The sequence below is a fragment of the Colias croceus genome, chromosome 14, assembly GCF_905220415.1.
Source record: "Colias croceus chromosome 14, ilColCroc2.1".
NCBI classification, from domain to species: Eukaryota; Metazoa; Arthropoda; class Insecta; order Lepidoptera; family Pieridae; genus Colias; species Colias croceus.
In genome coordinates, this window is record NC_059550.1 from 10009385 (window position 1) to 10034215 (window position 24831).

A 24831-nucleotide genomic window follows, 5' to 3' on the forward strand; every position below is an offset into this window, starting at 1 on the left:
AAAATGTTTATGATGCACACAACATCCGAAACAATCCGACATCTGTAATTAACTAACTTCGTCTAATGAGCGACGCGAGCTTTTAGGAGTTATGTTCTGTCTTAACATTCTGCATGCTACCGTCAGCAGAGAAATAATATTTATTTATAGTATCAGTTATGTATGAAAGATAATTAAATTGCATAACTCTTAAAAATTATGTATTATAGGATACATTGCTTTGATACTGCAAGTGCGAAATAATAGTTTATATCTAACTAGCTTACCGCCCGCGGTTTCGACCGCTTTGCCTAAAACCTAATAAATTATATACAAAAATCTTCCTCTTGAATCACTCTATCTATTAAAAAAAATTGGTTGTCTGTAAAGTCGGTTTACTGACGATAATTGAACGTGACAACGTCCGATTGTGCTTCTTTGTCGCTCGTTCCGCGCTCTCGCTCGCACTTCAAGCCTTTAAATGGAACGCCTCAGATGAGTCAGAGCGAGGTAACGCCGCATGAGTCATGTTTTTTCGTGCGTGCAGCAGGCTTTATCGAATTATAAGACGTTGTCACGTCAAAAACCGCATCAAAATCCGTGGGGTAGTTTTAAAGATTTAAGCATACAAAGGGACAGAGAAAGTTACTTTGTTTTATACTATGTAGTGATAATATATGATAAGGACAAGATATAAAAAAACGACGTGTGGCACTCGGGGACTGCCGCGGTAAAGCTATTGCATGCTATGCCTTCAAGCCATTCCTCCGCCCGTCGGAGTGGGGAGCGTGAGGTTTTTTCGTTACGGAATTTCTCGATTCGGTCCCCGCGCTCAAGGCCCGCGATAGAAGCTATGCAATAGCTTAAAAATCATAAAAGTTAAGAACAAAAAGGTGCTGCAATTATGAAAAGGCACCTAATTATAGTGGTACATAGGAAGTTCATTGGTCGCGAAATCTGCTATTTGTTTCATACTTAATTTTAGTAGGTAACGCATGAAATCATAGCAATAGTCACAGTAGTAAAAATGAACTCAATATGAACATATACAATACAATTAGAACAGTATAATATATCATATATCTATCGCTTTATAGCTTTGGTAGCGATCACTACCAAATTTCCAAATTTCAACCATTAATAAAATACAATATAAAAGATATGAACAATCTACAAGATAATACAGTTTAACACATAACACAAAGTCCTTTTCCTGAATATCAACATTTCTAGAATCAATGCAGTCGTGACGATAAGGAACCGCTACTTTTTAAAAGGACTTCCTAAAAGACCCTAGTCCCTTAAGACAGGGAACTTAACAGGTTTAAAATGTAGCAAACGATCCAACCCCATTACGGGGTTTCAGACTTTATGTATGTTATAAAGTTTTATTATTCACGAATAAAGTGGAGCATTCTTGTTATCTTGTATGGATAGCAAAATTGAATTATTTATGTTTATCAAAAGATGCACGGTTATTGTTTACCTATCTAGACGTGATCACAACACAAGTAATTCTTTCTTTAGATATATTTAATTTACAATTAAACATACATACATACCTATATTAAATCACTAGCTTTCCGCCCGCGGCTTCGCCCGCGTTTTCAAAGAAAAACCCGCATAGTTCCCGTTCCCGTGGGATTTCTGGGATGAAACCTATCCTATGTGTTAATCCAAGTTACCCTCTATATGTGTGCTAAATTTCATTCAAATCCATTCAGTAGTTTATACGTGAAAGAGTAACAAACATCCATACATCCATACTTACAAACTTTCGCCTTTATAGTATAATGTTAGATGTTAGATAGATGTTAGTAGATGTTAGATGTTAGAATGTTAAATGTTAGATAATTAGAGCAATGGTGGGGAATATCAATTAATACCAAAATCACATAAATAGTTATGATGCGAAAGTACTTCTCAATATTATTTAAATTATTGTGTTACAATTATAAGTGTAGGTACAAAGTTTGAACTTTACAAGCTAAAATGATAATGATAATGACAATATTTACCCCCTTGTAACAGACTGTTTTTTTTCCGCCATGTAAGCTTTAACGCACTGTTTTTTTTTGCATTTATACGAGTCCATGTAACTTTTATTTTCTATCTGTAAAGGTGTATAATAAAGCATTTTCATATTTATATATATTTGTCTATTAATTTTCCTTAATATGTAATCTATCGTGAGAGCCAAATGGTAAATGTCATGAATTTATTCTTCATCATCCAGATGAAGAATTCCATTATCTGTCAAATAATATCTTCGGGTCTCAAGACTGGTAATTAATAATAATATGTTTTCTTTAGAAAATAAAAATAAAATAATTTTACATATTGTATCATTCTTTCACAGTTTTCCTTCGTTTCTAAAAAAACACACATCAAGTCATAGAGATAATATGTACCATCAAGTCAACCTTTTCAAGTGAAACTTCTGCCTTCAATGATACTAAAATCGTTGTCTTACTCCATGACGTGACGGTATTTCCATGACCTTGAAATTTTACTCTCAATGCGCCTAAAGAAGTTTCACTTCAAAAACTTATCTTCCAAATGAAAACGAGCATAAATAATTTTTATTACACAAACTCGTGGCTAGCGTAAAGAAATAAATAATTTAAATATCCGAATCACAAAGGTCTCGCTCCGTTTGAGCATCACGGATCAACTTTGAGGAATCTGCCAAATTAAAAATACAATTAAACTTTGTTAATCACGGTTCCGACGATTTCTTTGCCCGTTCGTGCTTGCGGAAGATACGAGAATGTGTTCTGTTTTTAATCGTAACGGTGCATTTGCATCAAACGAGCGAATGCTCATTCTAACCCCACTATGTCAAATTATTTAAGTGTAAACAGGCGTATAGCATTCTTTCGTTTTTCTTAGTGCGTTCAAAAAGATTCTATGCAATGTTCTAATACTAAACAACACTGAATACGAGTTTTTGTTTACACTAAAAGATCACGAAATAAGCACTCTATAAGTTCATATTTTGATCTAAATGCACCGTAACGTGTGTCAAAATATATGAAAATTGAATGAAAAAGGGATACGTAATTAGGAAGGAGAGGAAGTCTATTAATTTGTTTCATATAACAATATTTATTACTATAATTTATTAAGTTTTTCAAGAAAACTATGTGTTCATTTCGATAAAGGAAACACGTACCTAGGTAGTCGTTCCTTTTGTATAAAAATAACTACTACTAACTATTCACACTCGTTATTATTATTAACCTACAGTATGTATTCCATAAAACAATGTTTTATCCAAGCCACATTAGAAAAATTAATAAGCTAATCGCACCCGTTTCAAATACATTCCCGTATGTTTTCACCGCGGATCTGTTGGCTGCCCACTCAAAGCGATTTTATTTACTCTTCGAATTTTAGTCCGTTCCACCAAATTATTATTGGATGAATTATCTAAAGATTTCTGTTAATCTCCCAAATATATTGTATATCATGAAATTATATAGAGGCCGTTTGTTTTTTTTTTTAGAAATAAAAATTACGGAAAACTTTGTGTAATAGAAAAGTAAAAAGGAAGTTATAGAAAAGTAAAATACTTATATACTTACCTATTTTTTTAAATTAAATGACACATCAAATTATGCAAAGTAAATTAAGTAAAGAGAGATTTAATTTATATTTTTTGGTTTTTATGGCATTCAAATGCTTTATAAAGAATAAATTTATAAAGAATAGAAAAAAGAGAGATTTAATTAAATGAATACATACCTGCTTTAAATTTATTTTACAATATAATAATATGAAGTACCTATTCCATTTTCTGCATATTGATATTTCTGTAGCCTCTTTTTACGCGCGAGAAATACCCCAAAACAAAACTCTGTCGTACTAATAATGGTTCAAAAGACACATTAACTGAAAACAAACGATACATCATCATTCAATACAAAACCACTGCAGACCATTAATATCACATTTCCTCACGAAAGACAAAGGACAATATATTCCAATAGCAAATATTTCGTCCCAGAAATTTCCTTTAATATCCATGTATCATTTTGTAATTATGTCGCGAATTATTTTCAAAGGAAAGATAGGAATCGGCGTAAAAGGGCCCGAATAAGGGTACAGTATAATTTGTTTAGGAGTTCATAGCCCTTATGAGTTATATGCATTTGTATTTGAGTGTTTTTCTTTGACGTGATTATCTTTCTGTGAAGTTGATGAGATTTTAAGCTTTCTATGGATTATGACTTACTAATAGATACAGAAACCAATTAGCGATTTATTAAAATGAAAGTACTTATTAAATACATTGTTTGCTTTCTGTGCCAACTAAAATGTTTATGTAACTATATTATATTTTTACAAAAATATATACCAGAAAACCTAGTTCTACGGAATACGGTATACCGTATAATACTCAACAATAATCATTCATTCCATGAATTCAAAATGATATAATTTAATGATAAAAATAAAACATTTCGATCCTATTACTTACGAACATACATTTTTCGCAACTTCTATCGAAGTTGGGAAGTGATTAGACGCCAAGTTTCGGCAACTCTAACTTGCTAACCTGGGGTCAGTGTCCGAACTTCGAACAGTTACAACTCTTTTATTTTTGCTTAGGATTTCTATGAACGAACTGTAGTAACGCTAGTTTAATTATATAAATAAAAAATGGGGTTAATTTTGAGATTAGATCATGCTGTGGTGGGGAAAATGCCTAAAAATCTACCGCATGTGCACATACAATTTCATGAGAATCGGTTGAGCCGTTTTGGAGATGTTTTACTAGAACAGTAAATACAAGTGCACTTGTTTATAAATAGACGCATAATACTGAGATCTCTTTATAGGAGTACGAAGTATACGCGGTATGTCATAATTAATTAATAAATACAACACGTCATATTATTTACTGTTTAAACATGCAACTACCTAAGCATGCAACATATATTACTTCTGATAATTTGTCAAAATAAATTACTTTCCAAACGACAGTGTGTCCACAGCCTAACAATATATCTTTCTTTGTTTCGAACATTACGAATCTTTGAAAGGAAGTACAATAAATTTGTATTTAAGCCCCTTACGCCCCTAAGTGAGTTATACAATATACAATGCTGGGTTAAATTGTATAAAAGGTATCATTGTTTAAATTTGTATGTATTGTAATTATGGAAGGGTAGAAACGAAATTTACATGAGGATTTTAATATAATCTTCATGTAATTAATTCGTTTGAATAATGGGAGAATCATAGAAAACACACTTAGCTCAAAAAATAATTTTACTAAAGAGATAGAACACATAAATTAGGGAGAAAGAGAAAATTATATGGGTCTACAAAATCGTATTCATCTTAACTATTACATTAATAGAGCAGTGGTGGCTCAGTGGTGAGACCTCGGACTTCGAATCGATAAGTCCGGGGTTCGAGACCAGGCGAGCGCGCAGGAATTAAATTGATTTTTCAATTTATCTGCGCATGTTGTAACATCACCACTGCTCGAACGGTGAAGGAAAACATCGTGAGGAAACCGACATGTCGAAGAATTAAAAAGTTCGACGACATGTGTCATCCGCCAACACGCACTTGGCCAGCGCGGTGGATTATGGCCTGTACCCTCATAGGAGGCCCGTGTCCCAGCAGTGGGAACGTATATGGGCTGATGATGATGATGATGATGATGATTACATTAATTACACTAATTTCAAATTAATTTTATATTTATCCATAAAATATACAAAATTACACACTTTAAATTACTAGTCTATAATTTTGCGACCTTATTGTAACATTTATAAAAAATATCATAAGCTGTTCGTCAGTAAAATCTCCACAATTCTTTACACGTAATTCCGCACAATATTCGATTCAGAGATTTTATATAAAGTACGTAATTTGGAACATTTTACAGCAAGCGACGCGTGCCACTGTAATAATTTGTCAGCTTGCAATCCACGCTTGACGAGATGTGTACTCACTGTGTTGAAGATATCATACTTTTAGTATATAAATGTACCAAATTCAAGTGAAATTCAAATAATTTTTTAATGATTATCGAAAGTTAATGTTATAAACACATAAAAAAATGCAATGCAAATATTCATGTTATATTAACGATAAATTGTTGATTTTGTCAGATAAACAAAGATACATAAAACACAGAAATAAACAAAAGCACAGCCACAGACACAGAAAGTAAGAGCACAGAGGAATAAACATAAAAAGACACAGATAAAACAAACAGACTCGCAACGTAGACGCTGAAATAAAAGACGTAGCAGGAACAGAAGCACAGTAATTTATGAGAAAACAAAATACACATTTTAAATGAAACAAACTAATATAACGTCAGATAATATTAAGGACTAGCTTCCGCCCGCGACTCCGTCCGCGCGGATGTCGGTCTTCGCGTGGATGGTTTATTTATCCATTTTGAGTACCTCTGACAATAACATCTTATAAATATCTATTGGACCCAATTCCCAAATACGGCTAGGCCTATAATAATACGCAAAGTGTGTTCGCGGTTCTACGGAACAACGTCTATGGATAAAACTGAAAAATTAAGATTATATTTTTTCTACGTATTTTTCCAGGATAAAAAGTATCCTATTTTACGCCCAGGATAATAAGGTATAATTATACCAAGTTTCATCGAAATCGAACCGCTAGTTTTCACGTGATGCCTTCACATACAGACAGACAGACAGACAGACAGACAGACAGACAGACAGACAGACAGACAGACAAAAATTTTTTTAATCACATATTTGGGTTTGGTATCGATCCAGTAACACCCCCTGCTATTTATTTTTTCAATATTTTCAATGTACAGAATTGACCCTTCTACAGATTTATTATATGTATAGATAATATAAACACCAAATGGACCTCCTATCATGAGCTGTTCCAGGGGAATTTTGTGTAAAGCTGGTTTTCAGTGACGTATCTACGAATTTTAACACCTACTAACCTAGTTACTACAGCGTATCTAAATTAATTAATTTGTTATAACTGCGTATACTCTTATTTATTTGCATGCAAGCACTGTACAACTACCTAAGTAGCTTCCTTCTTTTAATTGTGTAAGCTAATAGAAAGGAAATAAACTATAAGAATCTCATCATAAAAACACCTTTTTATTGTTAAGATAGATATTTCATTTGCAAACAAATCCATCGCCAACTTTCACTATCCATTTCACAACTAAAGTTTTTTGATGAAACTAATATACCAAATTTTGATAACAACCTGTGCTACAGCTAAGCCAAAAAAAGTGCAATATAGTAACAGACATATAGATAAACATTAGAATTATAGTATAGTTATATTCTAGCGTAGTAAGTAGAGCAAGTTATCGAAGCGTCTACTTAGTAACCAAGTGATAAAGCCAAGAGATGGAATAATAGCATTTGAGGTGCATTTGCGTCGAGTTATTGAATGTAAGTGATTTGATCGTCTTTACGGTGTGATCAAATATTAGTATACTGTTACATTTTACTGTGGGTTTAATCACTTCTTAAGTTAGTTTAGTTAGTATACTGTTACATTTTACTGTGGGTTTAATCACTTCTTAAGTTAAGTAGGTTTTACTAAATGTATTTTTAATCCATGGCTCTATGTCATGCAAGCATGACCTAGTGAAGTTAGAATATAAAAAGCCCGTGTGTTATTTTAGGTGATATTTCATTTATGTTTCCAACATTATCTAGATATTTGTTCAACTCAACACAAACCCATCATCCAAAATAGTAGGCGCGTTGAGAGCAAAATTACGTTCGCGTCATGGTAATAGCGTCACGTCATGGAGTAAGGCGATGATTTAGCTTTGAATTTTGTCAAAGAACAGTTTAAAGAACAAGTCAACAAAGAACACTTCTGACACGTGTGCTCGGCATACACCCTCTTTTTTACTACTTATCAAATTTTAATTATTAGCAGAATTAGGATTATTAGCTGTCATTTGCTACTATCATAAGCCGTATGATGACTCCTCCAAATTAAGATAAACACTACTAGATAGACATTTTAATTCAATACCTATATTCCTTCCCCTATATTTATATGGAATTCACAGATAAGTTAGCACGAATGCGTCTCGTTAGCGAAAGTGCCATTACAGACGGGTCAAGGCGTGGCGTGACGTCATCAGGCTTGTCTTATTGTACCACGATAAGGGTATTTTGGATGCATAGAGGTTATAAGGATTTGTGATAGGATAATTACACAAGTCTCCTTAAAATAATAAATTTTAGCAAAAAATGAAACCATCAGAACTGGTTAAAATTTAAATGGGGTCAACCGGCTAGCTAGCTTCAAACTACTAACTAGCTTTCAAACAGAAGAAGAATCTTCACAATCGGTTAACCAAGGTGAAAGTTATGGGGTAACAAACCAAAAAAGAAATTACGGTCGAATTACCTCCTCCTTATTTGGAAATCCTTAAGATCACTTTATAGAAACTTAAAACCCATAAAATGGGAAAAACATTACACAGTGTCTTTTCGTTTGATTTTACGCTAGCAAGCAAACGCAAACTAAACTTTCAGATCTAAAATATTCACTCAACACTTCTATATGCAGTGACATTATCTAACATCTGCTAACGAGTACCCCTTTACTTTAACGTATTCGGAATATGGCGATAATGTAAGGTTTTAGCCAATTTTAAAGATCAATAATTATTAAATGTATTCAGGTATTTAAATTGTATTTATACATTTTTGTAAATCCATACATAGGACATTAGTCCTAAAAACTCATTAGAGTTTGTTTGTTTGAACGCGTTTATCTCCAGAACTTCTCTTCGAATTGTGTAATTCTTTTTGTGCAAGATATTCATTCATTTTTAATAAAAGCTACAGTCATGCTACGACAAAATGAGCCGAGCAGCAATGAAAAATGTCGCAGAAAAATACATTGAAAACAAATGTAGTTGCGTGGATTCTACTTCAATAGATATAAACACTGCTTATTCTACATAGTCATAAATATGCCACAATTATTCGGAATCTAATCCCAAACGATACATACAAACATCTTGTATAGTACTCTAAGCATACTCTAAGCTATCTCGAATTCAATTACTAGCAACGGAAGCTGTTTGCGCAAATTTATTTAACTGTGTTGGTTTTAATTAAACGAAGATGCTTATGAAAAAAACTCGTCTAGAATTTGCTACTTTCTCTTATAAATGGGGAAGTTTGAATGTGATTAAATTGAAGATGCTATACATCTTTATTATCAACTAGCTTTCCACCCGCAGCTTCGCCCGCGCAGTCAAAGAAAAATCCGAATAGTTCTCCGGGATTTCCGGGATAAAATCTATCCTATTTCCCGGGGTAAAAAGTAGCCTTTGTCCTTTCTCGGGTGTCAAAATATCTCTATACCAAATTTCATGCAAATTGGTTCAGTAGTTATGGCGTGATTGAGTAACAGACAGACAAACAGAGTTACTAGGCAGTTTAGTTTTTTGTTTAAAAGTTTGATAAATAATTCTTTAATATTTCTGGCATACTCGCAGTGGTAAATAATTTCTCTTTATTATGATGATGCGCGTCTACTAGGATTCTAGTATGAATAAATAAATGTTTGAGTTTGATGTATGACGTTGTAGATGCACTATCTGTGTAGACGACGCTTATCATCCATTTATCATCATCTTATATAATCCATTTGCATCTATGAAAAATGGAGATATTATAGTAAAAGTATTTGTTACAAATTATCTTCAAAATATTGCGCGTCATGGCAATACCATCACGTCATGGTGTAAGGTGACGAATTTAGTATCTTTGAATCTTGCTAAAAAAGTTTCACTTCGGACACGTGTGCTCGGCACACACGCTTTTTATTATTATTTTTGTTCCGGATAAAACCGGATTGTGTAACTAGTTGTATGTATAAATGTTATTAATTATAACATTGTTATATGCTTAATTATCTATTTTTTGTTTCAGGATCGCAGATCGTTACATTTTCTTCGGTGAACAATATTAAAAGAAATTGATGATTCAAAGCTTATCTCTTACTAACTATGTCATTACACGAAATATTAAATTAATTGCTGTTTTATTTCTTTACCCATGACACATGCTTAGTTTAGCTAAGTTTCTATTCATTTCCATAACTACATACTAAACCGATTATAAAAACAATTTCAACTTTCGTAAGCTACTGCATTACTGAATAACATAACACACAATTAATATTTTTCACTATTTTATCTTATTAACATTTGTTGAATTTTCATATCATGTACTATTTCGAATTATCGCCTATCGTGTATTAGCGTAAATCTATACTAATATTATAAAGCTGAAGAGTTTGTTTGTTTGAACGCGCTAATCTCAGGAACTACTGGTCCGATTTGAAAAATGATTTCGGTTTTAGATAGCCCATTTATCGAGGAAGGCTAAAGGCTATATTATCATCACGCTAAGTCTAACAAGAGCGGAGCAATGTGGGTAAAACCGCGGGGCACAGCTAGTGTTTAATAATGTTTCAATAACAATAAATCAAATGCAATAGAACAACACTATTTCTGTGTTAAACCGTTCGCTATCAAATGGTTTGACCGTAATTTAAAACAGACCGCAATCGATTCAAGCGAAAATTGTTTTGGAGAAATAAGAAGCTAATATTTGTTTCACTTCGTTTTGTTTTATAGAAAATAGGGCAATAATATGGAGATTCAACCATAAACAATATAAATGGAGTTCTCTGGAAATTAAATTTTGCACAGGTACCTATTGGCATAAGACAAAACAATATCTATATTTTTAACCGACTTCAAAAAAAGGAGGAGGTTATCAATTCGGCCGGTATGTTTTTTTTTATGTATGTACACCGATTACTCCGAGGTTTCTGAACCGATTTACGTGATTCTTTTTTTGTTCGATGCGGGATGGTGTCGAATTGGTCCCATAAAAATTTTATTCGGATAGGCCCAGTAGTTTTTATTTTATGAGCATTTTTGTCTGTAGGCATTTGTGAATTTTGCAAGTGCAAGTTTGAAGTCGGTTGTTTTTAACGCAGTTATGACTTGTTATGTACTATCCTAATTCGTATCCTACTAATATTATAAATTCGAAAGTTTGTGATGATGGATGTATGGGTATGTATGTTTGTTACTCTATCACGCAAATAGTACTAAACCGATTTCAATGAAATTTAGCACACATATAGAGGATAACTTGGATTAACATATAGAATAGGTTTTATCCTGGAAATCCCACAGAAACGGGAACTATGCGGGTTTTTCTTTGAAAACGTGGGTGAAGCCGTGGGTGGAAATCTAGTACATAATGAATTTAAGCTATTATTATTAGTATATCCATAACAATTCCTTTCAAGTACTTTATATATAAGTATATATATATAAGTATATATAAGTATATATATAAGTTTAGTTATGTGACGTCATCATTAGTAAAGTTGATGCTTCAATGGAGTGGGGTTCGATGCCCGGTGAAGACAAACAACGCATTATTAGGGTATATAAGTTTCATCGTTTACTTGTTCAAAAGAAAATCGATCAGTGAACAGATGTGATGTACACGTGACCCTTAAAGGGATCATGGGACATCTTATACAAACTAAACTATCTTATGCCTATAGCTCTGCAAAGGTATATTAAAGACTAGCGGTCCGCCCCGGCTTCGCCCTTAGTACATATTTCGCAATAAAAGGTAGCCTATGTTCTTTCTCAGGGACTAAAGATTGTCTGTGCCAAATTTTATCAAAATCGGTCCAGTAGTTTAAAGACCATGTTTGCTGTAGAGTGTTTGATTGGTCAGGAGAAATATAATAAATGCGTTTAAAATTATTTTATAAATATCTATAAGGTGGGATATTAGAGATTACAAAACTGTCACGAGTTGATTATTAATAAGCTTTAGAAAAAAATTCAGGTCACGATCTTTATGTAGAGTCTAATTAATTTTTTGCACTTAATAAACATAACATTTAACAAAGATATAATAACACCCGAAAAATAAATTACAATCTTAGACCCCATTCGGAATGGGTCTAGATACTCGAATAAGATGAAAAACGGGTAAAGTAATATAAAAGGAAGGTAAGATACCTCATCCTTGCAAATATTACATGGGCTTGAATAAATGAATTGCCTGAATAATATTTTTTGTCATTCGTTACAACTTGGTAGGTTTGTTAAGTACATTTGAAGGTAAAGTTTAATCAGGTTTTGTAAAAATATGAGATATAAAAAGAAATCTTTCGGAGTTATTTATTTTATTATTGACTGCGGTTTTACCTACATTGCTCCGCTCCTGTTGGTCTTAATGGAATTTTTCAAATCGGACCAGTAGTTCCTAAGATTAGCGCGTTAAACAACCAAACTCTTCAGCTTTATAATATTAGTACAGTATAGATTATGATCCCAAAATATCTCTCGTATTCGCCCATTCTTTTACTCTATAATTGTCATTAAAAAATTCTACACAAGACAATCTTTGTTAGTCACAAATTAAATAAATAAACACTACCTTAAATACAGCAATAATTGTCGACACTACTAACACAGCTGTTCCTAAACCTAATGCAACTAGGTTTCCTAGGTCACAAGTTTAGATTATTTCCCGCTGGTCCCTGTGTGTATTAGTTTAATTAAATAAATAAAGAAGTAGTAGAAGTACTCACTAATCCATCTATTATAATATGTGTCTTTTCATTTATCTATTATATTAATAATTATTAATAGACCGCTAGTTTATAAATATAATAGATTGTATATTTATAATTTACTAGATTTCCGCCCGCGGCTTCGCCCGCGTTTGCAAAGGAGAACCCGCATAGTTCCCGTTCCCGTGGGATTTCCGGGATAAAAACTATCCTATGTGTTAATCCAAGTTACCCCCATATATGTGTGCTAAATTTCATTGTAATCAGTTCAGTAGTTTTTACGTGAAAGAGTAACAAACATCCATACATCCATACAAATTTTCGCCTTTATAAGTAAATAGTAGAATATATATTAGATTAGACTATTTACAATTTTATATACGAAAATAACTCTGTCTGCATGGATGTCTCCTTCTGCTTTCATGCTTGAACGAATGAAGCGATTAGAATGAAATTTGGTATAAATATAGCTTGATATCTGAGAAAGGACATAGGATAGGTACAATACCGAAAATACTTCGGAATCGAGAATTATACGGATTTTCCGCGGGTGGAAATCTAGTTTTCTGTAAATCGGAACATTTGTTGGTTTGTCTGTAACGCTTTCACCGCAAAACCAAAATTCATAAAAATATGAAATAACAGAGAACAATATCGAATTTCAATATAAAGGATAGATTGACATCTAACGTTTCACAATCTGCCTCAAAACCGTTCATGTTTTTTGAAAACTATACTAATTTCACTCCATCAGACTTTTGTTTCAAGTTTCAAGTCTTTTTGAAAAAACGTTTTATTAAACTTGTCTAATGTATTAGTAATTATTTATAAATTCAGGGCAAAGTGTTTGTAACTAAACTCTTCCGAAACGGCTCTACCGATCTTTTTGATAGTTTTTCTGTGTATTCGGTAAGTCTTTCAATTACATTTACATACAATTACTTCTTAAAAAATTGCATATTTAGATACGTGCACATGAAAATTTATCCAAGCTACACTTTTATCAAATTGCATCCCAATCTATTCGCCTACTTAGGAGCTTAATAATATGCAATATACATATTATACGTAATGATAATTAATACTAATATTATAAAGCTAAAAAGTTGTTTGTTTGTTTGAATGCGCTAATCTCGGGAACTACTGGTCCGATTTGAAAAATAATTTCGGTGTTAGATAGCCCATTTATCGAGGAAGTCTATCGTCACACTAAGATCAACTGGAGCCAGCTACTATTAAATAATATCACAATCGGCATACACCTTATAATTTATTAAAAGCCAAGAAGGAAAAGCCTTGGCAACGACAAAAGGTTTATTTTGCTACGTCCACTCTTTGCTAGAAATTCCTTTTAAATATCTTCCTTATTATTTTCTATCGATGCCAAGTATCGTTAAATAAGAATTCAGTATGTTACGGTGCATTTACATCAAACGAACATAGAGCTAGAGCTAGAACAAGAGCATTATTTCGTGATCTTTTAGTGTAAACGAAAACTCGTATTCAGTGTTGTTCAGTATTAGAACATTGCATAGAATCTTTTCGAACGCACTAAGTACAACGAAAGAATGCTCTACGCCCGTTTACACTAAGATAATTTGACATAGTGTTAGAATGAGCATTCGCTCGATTGATGTAAATGCACCGTTATCTATTAACGTGATATATATATCAATATACAGGGTGGCCCGTTTTCAGTGGTCCAAAAATTTTTTTCAGCTTGAGAGCATCATGAGTAATCATTTAAAACAAACTTTAGTTAAGCGAAAACTTATGGTTTAGAAATTATGAATTTTTTTTTAAATAATCCGAAGTTTCAATGTTTTTGACACAAAACTACTCTGTTATGAAAACTACTGGACCGAATTGAATGAAATTTGGTGTAGGTATAGCGCAATAACCTACCTATCGCGCTATAGGCTCATCTTGTGTAAATAATTACACTGAATTTTTTTAATTTAACTTTTTCTGTAGTTTTTTGAATTTCTCGGCAAAATGTCGATTTTTCGAAAAAATCCTGTGAAAAAAAAATGTACCACCAAGGTTTTGCTGGTACTGCTAAAAACTTCCTTAACATAAGGTTATTCTTTACACAAAAAATCATAGTTGTCCTTCGATTGTAACATCTTCAAAAACAATATCATGTGCATTCAACACATGAAAATCGAAAAATTACGAAATTTACCAAAATTCACCTTTAATCATTTGGAACGGCCAATTTTTGGTTAAAGAACCATTTATTGCCATAAAAGTCGTTACAAATCAGTATTCACATGGCTATAAAAGTTAAAATGAATGAAATAAATTTTTTACCTACTAGCCAAGATAACTTTACTTTATTCTAATGTCAATTTATAGAGTTTTTTTTTTGTTATTTAGTTTTTAGGTTTAAATCTTAATAAAAGGTTTGGAGAATCAATAAAACAACATAAATATTAATTAACATATTGTTTATTTTTTACAAAAGGTTTTCGAAATGCCGTCCGCCTTTCGCTAAACATAATCTGCATCTGCGTAAGAAATTTCTTCGCAGCCTATTAAATGGCTGCCGGCTTTCTTTAATGGCTGTTATAGCCATTTGAATTTATGCCTATAAATAACCATAAATTCATTATACATAGGTACATTTGTTGTACATTTGTACCAGTTTATGGTATTATACCATTTAATACCATAGGTTCATACCTATCCGGAGAGGAGGATCGGTCGCGGTGGCACCATCCACTGGCCAGCCTGTTCACCCGACTTGAACCCCGTTGATTTTTTCATTTGGGGATACATTAAGGAGATTGTGTACGCACGGGAGAGCACATCGGAGCAAGAATTGGAGGAAAATTCAAGTGGCTATAACAGCCATTAAAGAAAGCCGGCAGCCATTTAATAGGCTGCGAATAAATTTTCTTAAGTACGCAGATGCAGATTATGTTTAGCGAAAGGCGGACGGCATTTCGAAAACCTTTTGTAAAAAATAAACAATATGTTAATTAATATTTATGTTGTTTTATTGATTCTCCAAACCTTTTATTAAGATTTAAACCTAATAACTAAATAACAAAAAAAAACTCTATAAATTGACATTAGAATAAAGTAAAGTTATCTTGGCTAGTAGGTAAAAAATTTATTTCATTCATTTTAACTTTTATAGCCATGTGAATACTGATTTGTAACGACTTTTATGGCAATAAATGGTTCTTTAACCAAAAATTGGCCGTTCCAAATGATTAAAGGTGAATTTTGGTAAATTTCGTAATTTTTCGATTTTCATGTGTTGAATGCACATGATATTGTTTTTGAAGATGTTACAATCGAAGGACAACTATGATTTTTTGTGTAAAGAATAACCTTATGTTAAGGAAGTTTTTAGCAGTACCAGCAAAACCTTGGTGGTACATTTTTTTTTCACAGGATTTTTTCGAAAAATCGACATTTTGCCGAGAAATTCAAAAAACTACAGAAAAAGTTAAATTAAAAAAATTCAGTGTAATTATTTACACAAGATGAGCCTATAGCGCGATAGGTAGGTTATTGCGCTATACCTACACCAAATTTCATTCAATTCGGTCCAGTAGTTTTCATAACAGAGTAGTTTTGTGTCAAAAACATTGAAACTTCGGATTATTTAAAAAAAAATTCATAATTTCTAAACCATAAGTTTTCGCTTAACTAAAGTTTGTTTTAAATGATTACTCATGATGCTCTCAAGCTGAAAAAAATTTTTGGACCACTGTAAACGGGCCACCCTGTATATATCAAGGTAAATAAATCGTTATTATATAAGACAGAGAGTTTGTATTCGTTTAACTGGTAGAACTATTGAAGCTTATTATGTCGTGCAAACTTAAGTATAAATATGTTATAGAAGATACCTTTTATTCTGATAAGTGAGCAAAAGCATGAGATCACAATGTTTAAAAACATAATCTAATCTATACCAATATTATAAAGCTGAAGAGTTTGTTTGTTTGTTTTGTTTGAAAGCGCTAATCATGGGAACTACTGGTCCGTTTTGAAAAATTATTTCGGTGTTAGATAGCTCATTTATCGAGGAAGGCTACCTATATATCATCACGCTACGACGGAGGAGCGGAGCCACGGGGGTGAAACCGCGCGGAGCAGCTAGTTAATAATAAAGCTCTTAAAATATCATACATGACAAATAGAGTTATAATAATAATTTCATCATCATCATCATCGTAGTAGTTTTTTCGAAGTTTTCCTTCATCTTTATTTTACTCTAGTCTCTATATTATTCTACTCTATATCCTGGAGCCTTAAACAGAAATAAATATATTATATCGATGCTTTACAGCCAATAAAGGATAACCGCCACCTATAAAATTGTTCATGAGAGTGGTTTAAAGTGAAAAATATAAAAAAAAAATTCATAAAAAAAATTGTATAGACCCCAAAAAGCTGGAGATGCATACAATGTAGCATTGAATTTAGTACTTATTAAATGACGTTTTTATTTTTCCATTATATAGCGCAAAATACAATTTACTGTCGCTTATCCTCAAAATGGTTTTTATTTTGTAAACAGGAAAAATGGCATAAGTGTAAATACTTGAATTTTTTGCTTGAGCATAAATGACGTAATTCTAATTTAAATGTTATATACATCGAAGAAAAATGTCACAAGCAAAAGTTTTAGGGAAAAAATATAGGTAAATACTGTGTAAGGAGCTAACGAATAAAAATTAACAGTATGCAAAACTGTATAAAGTTAAATTTTTTAACGGAAATATTTTGCATAAGATACTGAAACTTGCTTTGCCCCAAATTTTGCTTTAGGGATGTAAATAATTAGAAGACATCAATATTTATCAAATCTTTATTTGACGTATTAATAGCACATAACATAAGCATCACAAAATCAAAAACAAAATAAAAAATCATCTCCGACGAATGGCTCTTACATAGCCGAGCTCAAATTAACTTAAAAATAACAAAGGTATTTTTTTTTAAAGGAGCAGGTGGGCCACCTGATGTTAAGTGGTCACCACCGCCCATAAACACTTGTAACACAAGGAGTGTTACAGGTGCTTTGCCGGCCTTTAATGTACAAATAAGCTCTTTTCTTGAAGGCCCCAATGTCGTAGTTGTTCGGGAACACCGCAGGTGGCAGATCGTTTCACAGTTTCACCGTACGCGGAAGGAAGTTACGGGTGAATCGGACAGTGGTGGAGCGCCAACCATCCAGATGGTGCGGATGGAACTGGTTTTTACGGCGTGTGGTCCGGTGATGGAACTGTGCGGCTGGTATAAGGTGGAACAATTCCTCAGAGCACTCCCCGTAGTAGATTCTGTACAGTATACAGAGAGACGCAACGTCTCTCCGCACTGTCAGTGGATCGAGCCTATCGGAAAGCCTACGGTCATCGACAATTCGAGCTGCTCGACGTTGGATGCGGTCAAGTGGAAGGAGTTGATACTGTGGGGCTCCGGCCCAGAGATGAGAACAGTACTCCATATGCGGTCGCACCTGAGCCTTGTACAGCTGAAGTCGGTGGGCCGGCTTGAAGTACTGTCTCGATCTACTGAGCACACCAAGTTTTTTCGAGGCTAATTTAGCTTTCGCTTCCAAATGACTGCGAAATTGAACGTCAATCGAGATTTCAACTCCGAGGATTCCGATTATCGGCGATATAATAAGGGGAGTACTCTTAAACCGAGGTTCTACGACAAATGGGGTCTTTTTAGCGGTAAACGCGCAAACCTGTGTCTTTAGGGGATTGAACTCGACAAGATTAAGTTCGCCCCACTCCGAGACTTCTTGGAGAGAAGACTCGACTTCAGACACAAGTTTGTTTCGACTCTCATTGAGGCTTTCCTTTGAGGTGTTTGCACGGCCGGGATGAAGAGCATCCCCCGTACTGTCGTCTGCATAGCAATGAATGTTACTGATTTGTAACAAATCATTGATATGCAGAAGGAACAGTGTAGGAGATAGCACGCAGCCTTGTGGGACACCAGCGTTCACATGAAGAGGCTTAGAGCAAGAACCGTCGATAACGACCTTAATGCTCCTCTCTTCCAGGAAGCTGGCAACCCAATCGCATAACCTTGCAGGAAGTCCGAAAGATGGTAATTTCGCTAGAAGTGCCTTGTGCCAGACCCGATCGAAGGCTTTCGCTACATCCAAACTTACAGCCAATGCCTCCCCTTTACTCTCAACCGCCTCCGCCCATCTTTGAGTGAGGTACACCAAAAGATCACCAGTCGAGCGACCACTACGGAAACCGTATTGCCGGTCGCTTAACAACTGGTTCTCCTCCAGATACCTCATGAGCTGGCAGTTAATAATGGATTCCATTATTTTGGAGAGTAAAGAAGTGATGGCGATCGGTCTGTAGTTAGACGGATTTGAGCGATCGCCTTTTTTAGGGATTGTGTGGACAAGAGCAGTCTTCCACGAATTCGGGACAATGCCTTTGGCGTAAGAGAGCCGAAAAAGACGCGTTACAACCGGTGCCAACTCAGGAGCACATGTCCTAAGCACAATAGGGGAGACTCTATACGGCCCAGTCGACTTATGGATGTCAAGGGAAAAGAGAGCGTTTCGAACGGCACGTTGTGTGAAGCGTATATCCGCCATTGAATGGTTGCACCGCGGGATGGTCGGCGGTTTCATTCCCCTGTCATCAAGAGTCGTGTTCCTAGCAAAGAGAGCGCCCAAGAGTTTGGCTTTCTCTTTAGCGGAATGGGCCAGAGAGTCTTCGTCCTTGTGCAAAGGTGGAAAGGATGAACGACAAAAGTTACCTTGGATGGCCTTGGCGAGGGACCAAAACGCCCTTGTTCCCGAAGGAAGTCGCGCTAGTCTATCGCCAAGTGCACCAATATAACTAGATTTTTTAAATAGAATTCAACGTTTTGTAATTTTTATGTATATTTAATTTTGTTCTGTGTAGGTATTTCTCATGGAAAACATTACAAAAATTTAAAAAAAGAACTGAAACTTTAACAAACAAAGTTTTCTTAACATTAATTAAGATTAATGAAATCAGTTTTCTCATCGCGAAGCCGCTTGGGCTCGTAGGTTTGGGGATACGATACCGATAACCACCATTCCAAACTGTTTTTAGACAGATAAACGACAAATAGGATGAAAACAAATTAGCATAAACGTATTTTTCATTTCTGCTATTTTATCCTAAGCGTCAAAATTTCTTCTGTTTCGGGAGGGAAAAAAAGTATAAGCGACTAACTATTATTAAATATTTATAGGGACAAATGTAGTATCCGCCATTTAAGTGTTTAAAGACTAACCGGAAAAATACTGCTAAACACCAAATTAAGTCTCAAAAATGTTGCCTTTCTATATCAAACGACAATTTTGTTTTTTGAAGGCACGAGCGTAAAGTACCAAATTAAATTTAACAAAAAATTACAGCGAAACAAATTATCTTAAACGCATATTTTTTTTATACTTGCCTTCAGGCAAAATGGTTTAACGTTAAAATATTAAAAATTTACAGAAAGCCCAAAAAGTATAAAGGTTGTTTGTATTGAAATATTTTTGATTAACTACCAAAATGCATTCCACACAAAAAAATCTGTCGTTTAAGACGAAGAAATTTGGCCTTAGTCTTTGAATTTACTACCGCCTAACCGACTTAAAGTTTAACCTAGAGATGTGTGAACTAGACCAAACGACGCAGAAAAAAAAGAGCAATTCAGCGGTATATATAAGTCCGTTCTCCAAAAAATGGCGCTTATCCCTTTTTGGCTGTAAGTCATCGATATTGTAGAAAAAAATAAAGACTAAATAAATTTTATGTTTCTAGCCTTTTTCATTAATTACACTGAAACCTGAAAACTTAAGAAACTTCATCATTTTTTTTCATCATTCCAGCCTTTCAAGACGTCCACTGCAGGACATAGGCCTCCCCCAAAGATTTCCAAAACGACCGATCACCAGCGGCCTGAATCCAGCGGCTCCCCGCCACTTTGATCAGGTCGTCTGTCCACCTCGTTGAAGGCCGTCCCACACTGCGACGTCCTGTACGTGGTCGCCACTCTAGAACCTTTTTGCCCCAGCGGCCATCGGTTCTGCGGGCTATATGCCCAGCCCAGCGCCACTTCAACTTACTAATACGGTGGGCTATGTCGGTGACTTTAGTTCTTTTGCGGATCTCCTCATTTCTGATTCGATCACGCAAAGAAACCCCGAGCATAGCCCGTTCCATAGCTCGTTGAGCAACGCGAAGCTTGTGCACCATGCCCGCGGTTAGCGACCACGTCTCAGATCCATAAGTCAACACCGGTAACACACACTGCTCGAAGACTTTCGTCTTCAGGCACTGAGGGATTTTGGACGAAAAGATGTTGCGTAGTTTCCCGAACGCTGCCCAGCCGAGTCGGATTCGACGATTGACCTCTTTCCCGAAATTGGACTTACCTAATTGGACGCTTTGTCCCAGGTAAACGTATTCGTCAACAACTTCGAGAATAGAGTTTCCAACTGATACCGGAGTGGGCACAACATGGACATTTGACATGATTTTCGTCTTATCCATGTTCATGCTAAGGCCCACTTGTTGTGAAACTCTGTAGAGGCCACCGAGCATTGTATTGAGGTCTTCCAGGGATTCTGCCATGACTACGATATCGTCGGCAAATCGAAGGTGAGAGATGTACTCGCCATTAACATTAATGCCAAGTTCTTGCCAGTCCAGGAGCTTGAAGACATCTTCCAAAGCAGCGGTAAAAAGTTTCGGAGAAATAACATCTCCTTGTCGGATCCCGCGCTGCAGAGGAATTGCCTTTGTGCAATGCTCCTGAACCCGGACTGACATAGTGGCGTTTTCATACAAACTTCTCAACACTTCGATATACCGATAGTCAATGCGGCAACGCTGAAGAGACCTCAATACGGCCCAAGTCTCGATCGAATCAAAGGCTTTTTCATAGTCCACAAACGCCAAGCATAATGGCAGATTATACTCCTCCGTCTTCTGTATAATCTGCCGCAGCGTATGTATGTGGTCCATGGTGCTAAAGCCTCTTCGGAAACCGGCTTGTTCGGGAGGCTGGAAGTCATCAAGCCTGCGTTCGAGACGATTCGTAATGACTCTCGAAAACAGCTTATAAACATGGCTCAGCAGTGATATTGGCCTGTAGTTCTTCAACAGGGTTTTGTCTCCCTTTTTGAAGAAGAGGACAACCATACTGCTGCTCCATGCTTTTGGCGCAGTGCCCTCGAGTAAGGTGGAAGTGAATAACCTCTGTAGCACTCTGAGGATTGGTGTGCCACCCGCTCTCAGAAGCTCAGATGTGATTCCATCCTCACCCGGCGCCTTGTTGTTCTTAAGCTGTTTGAGAGCCATTCTAATCTCGTACAGGCTGATGTCCGGGATATCTTCGGTGTAATGTCGGGTTAGTCGGGCTCTAGGATCTTTCGCCGGACTCGCAACAGGCTTAGCAATGGAGGTGTAAAGGCGTCCATAAAACTTTTCGACCTCGCCTAGTAGCTCCGGTTGAGACGACACAATTTTGCCACTATCCGTCTTCAGCTTAGTCAACCGGCTTTGCCCAATAGATCCATCTCTTGCGAACACTTTTGAGCCTTTATTTCGCTGTATCGCTTCTTCAATGTTTTTTGTATTGAAGGAGCGGATATCGTGTCGCAAGGACTTTGTAATTCGTCTATTGAGCTGCCTATATGACTTCGCTTCATCGGAAGTATTCAGTAGCAAAGAGCGTCGCTCTGCCAGGAGCTTGAGGGTATGGTCGGAAAGTTTTTGTGTTCGATTCTTACGGGGAATCTTGCAGTGATGCAACCCTACCGTACGAATCGTTTCGATAAGCCTGTTGTTCATATCGTCCACAGATACGTCATCGCCTAGGCAAGCGAAGCGATTTTGGAGCTCGAGTTGAAAGCCTTCGGGGTTCTGAATTAGGGTGCGGAACGGTCGAAGAGTTGACTTAATCAAGTGAGACCTTTCGAGTTTCACATCTATATTCAATGTGCCTCTTACCATACGGTGATCGCTGCCGGTTTTGACCCTGTTGATCACAGAAACATCATTGAATATATGTCTCTTTGTAGTCATGATAAAGTCAATCTCATTCCTCGTTTTACCGTCGGGGCTTATCCAGGTCCACTTCCTATGCGGAGATTTCTGGAAAAAAGAATTCATCATGAAGAGTCCTTCTTTCTCCAGAAACTCAGCGAGCCTCTGGCCCCTCGGGTTGCGCTGCCCGAATCCAAATTGCCCCACTCTCAACTCATCATCGCCTCTTTTGCCCAGTTTCGCGTTGAAATCCCCCATCACAACATTGAAATGTGTTTTCGAGGTGTGTATGGCTTTACTGATGTCCTCATACATTACCTCCACATCTTCATCTGAGTGTGCCGAGGTCGGAGCGTAGACCTGAATCACCTTTAAAGAATATCTATCAGATATTTTGAGGATCAGGTACGCTACCCTGCTCGACACACTTTCGATGGATATGATGTTGTTAATGAGGGGTCTGCGAACGATAAACCCTATTCCACCTTGGGACTGTTGGTCGCCCTCCCGGTAGAAGAATAAATTACCGGATGTCAACGTTATCGTGTCCTCCCCCTGTCTTCGGACTTCTGATAACCCTATGACATCCCAGCGTAACTTACTCAATTCTTCTTCCAGCTCAACAATCTTTTCGTCCGTCCTCAACGTGCGTGCGTTGTATGTTACCAGGGCCAGGGGTCGTCGGGAGTGGTAGCCGGATCGCTTCCGGTGATTCTTAGCACCCCTTGCCCCGCCGTTACCATGGCCGCTACCGTAGCCAGGAATAGCGGAGCTGCCGGGTACTAGGGGCCTGGTTGTTGTTGCACTATTCATGTGTTTTTATGTGTATCTTTTTGGGGGGAAAGAATGCCAATACTCGCCACGCTTGGCAGGCGGGTTGGCGAGCGCAGTTGATGGTGGGGGAGATCATGCATAACGCTGCTGCCCGTTTGCATGTAGTTAACCCTTAGTCGCCTTTTACGACACCCACGGGTAGAGATGGGGTAGTGCTATTCTAGGCCGGCACCACACGGCACAGGCCGGCACCACACGGCATAGGCCGGCACCACACGGCACTTAGAGACTTATAGAAGCTTTTATAAGTTCATTAATACGGTCTCTATCATAGGCATTTAAAGTACAGTTATTTAAGGATAGTAGTCTATTAAATAAAATTCATACTTGAGCATAATTGACATGTTTTATGTTTCACTTTTATACGTTTTTTCTTTTTATAAGCAAGTGTGCATTGTTAATAAATGTATCTTCTTAAGATAAGAAAATGTTTTAAAACTTCTCAAAAACATAGTTTCCTCTAACAAATTCCATGCTTCCACTCTCTTGAACCACCTAGCCATCTTTCACTATCCACAAGACGCGTATTCCAGCAATTTCTCAAAGATCGTCTTAAAATTCAACCTTCCCAAGCTTTGGCTTAAAGCATTGGAACTAATAACCGAAATTCATCAGAGCGGCCGATATTCGGAGGCAAATTATTTGAATTCCGTAGTACTGATATATGATCACTGCGCATGTGCGGGGACTTTGCGAATGTTGTGTGGACTTGGTCTTCAGTTCTCGGGACCGCCCCGGACGGGTTTGACGGGGGGTGACGGTTGCCCCGGGCTAGCGTGTTGTGACGAAGTGATGTGACGATAGGTGAGCGGTTATCGTGCTGGGTTTAATGTAAGTATGTATTGTATAACCTACGTACAGGATAATAATTTACATATTTTTTTTACAAACAAAAGTATGTTTATAATTTTGGTATTTACATCGAAGAATTTAGTTTAAAGTGCAAGTTTAAGGCCATTTATGTATCGTTTACGTAAAAAAATGTTCAGTTTTTTTTTAAGAAGTGTGAGTTTTGATTAAAATAACTTTTCGTGGTAAATATTGAGAGGTGTATAAATAGAGTTTTACGATACATTAATTATAATTTTAGGCGATACAGTTCTTGACTTATACAGTGTTTACCTTAACATTGTTAAACCCAATTGATTTAACCTAAATCTAAAGATAATCTAATAGTTTGTTTATGAACTGTTGAGTGGTGGAGTGCGTTCATGGATACGTAGTAATTTTAATGTACTAGTAAAATAACTTATACTTGCAAAGCTTTTGAAAAATACATTAAAATAATTTGTCACCAAACAATATTTCTTATGATTATAAAAACATATTACCTATATTAATTGGTATACCTACTTAATGAACT

The 24831-nt window shown here is 35.9% G+C and overlaps 1 protein-coding gene across 1 annotated transcript in view; it reads left to right on the forward strand.

Moving 5' to 3' along the window:
* Window positions 1-24206: 24206 nt before the first annotated feature.
* LOC123697373 (dopamine D2-like receptor) overlaps window positions 24207-24831 on the forward strand; it is a 194768-nt gene continuing 194143 nt past the window's right edge. The window contains exon 1 of the mRNA XM_045643865.1: window positions 24207-24299. The gene's annotated coding sequence lies outside the window, so the exon portion shown is untranslated. The remainder of the gene's footprint in view (window positions 24300-24831) is intronic.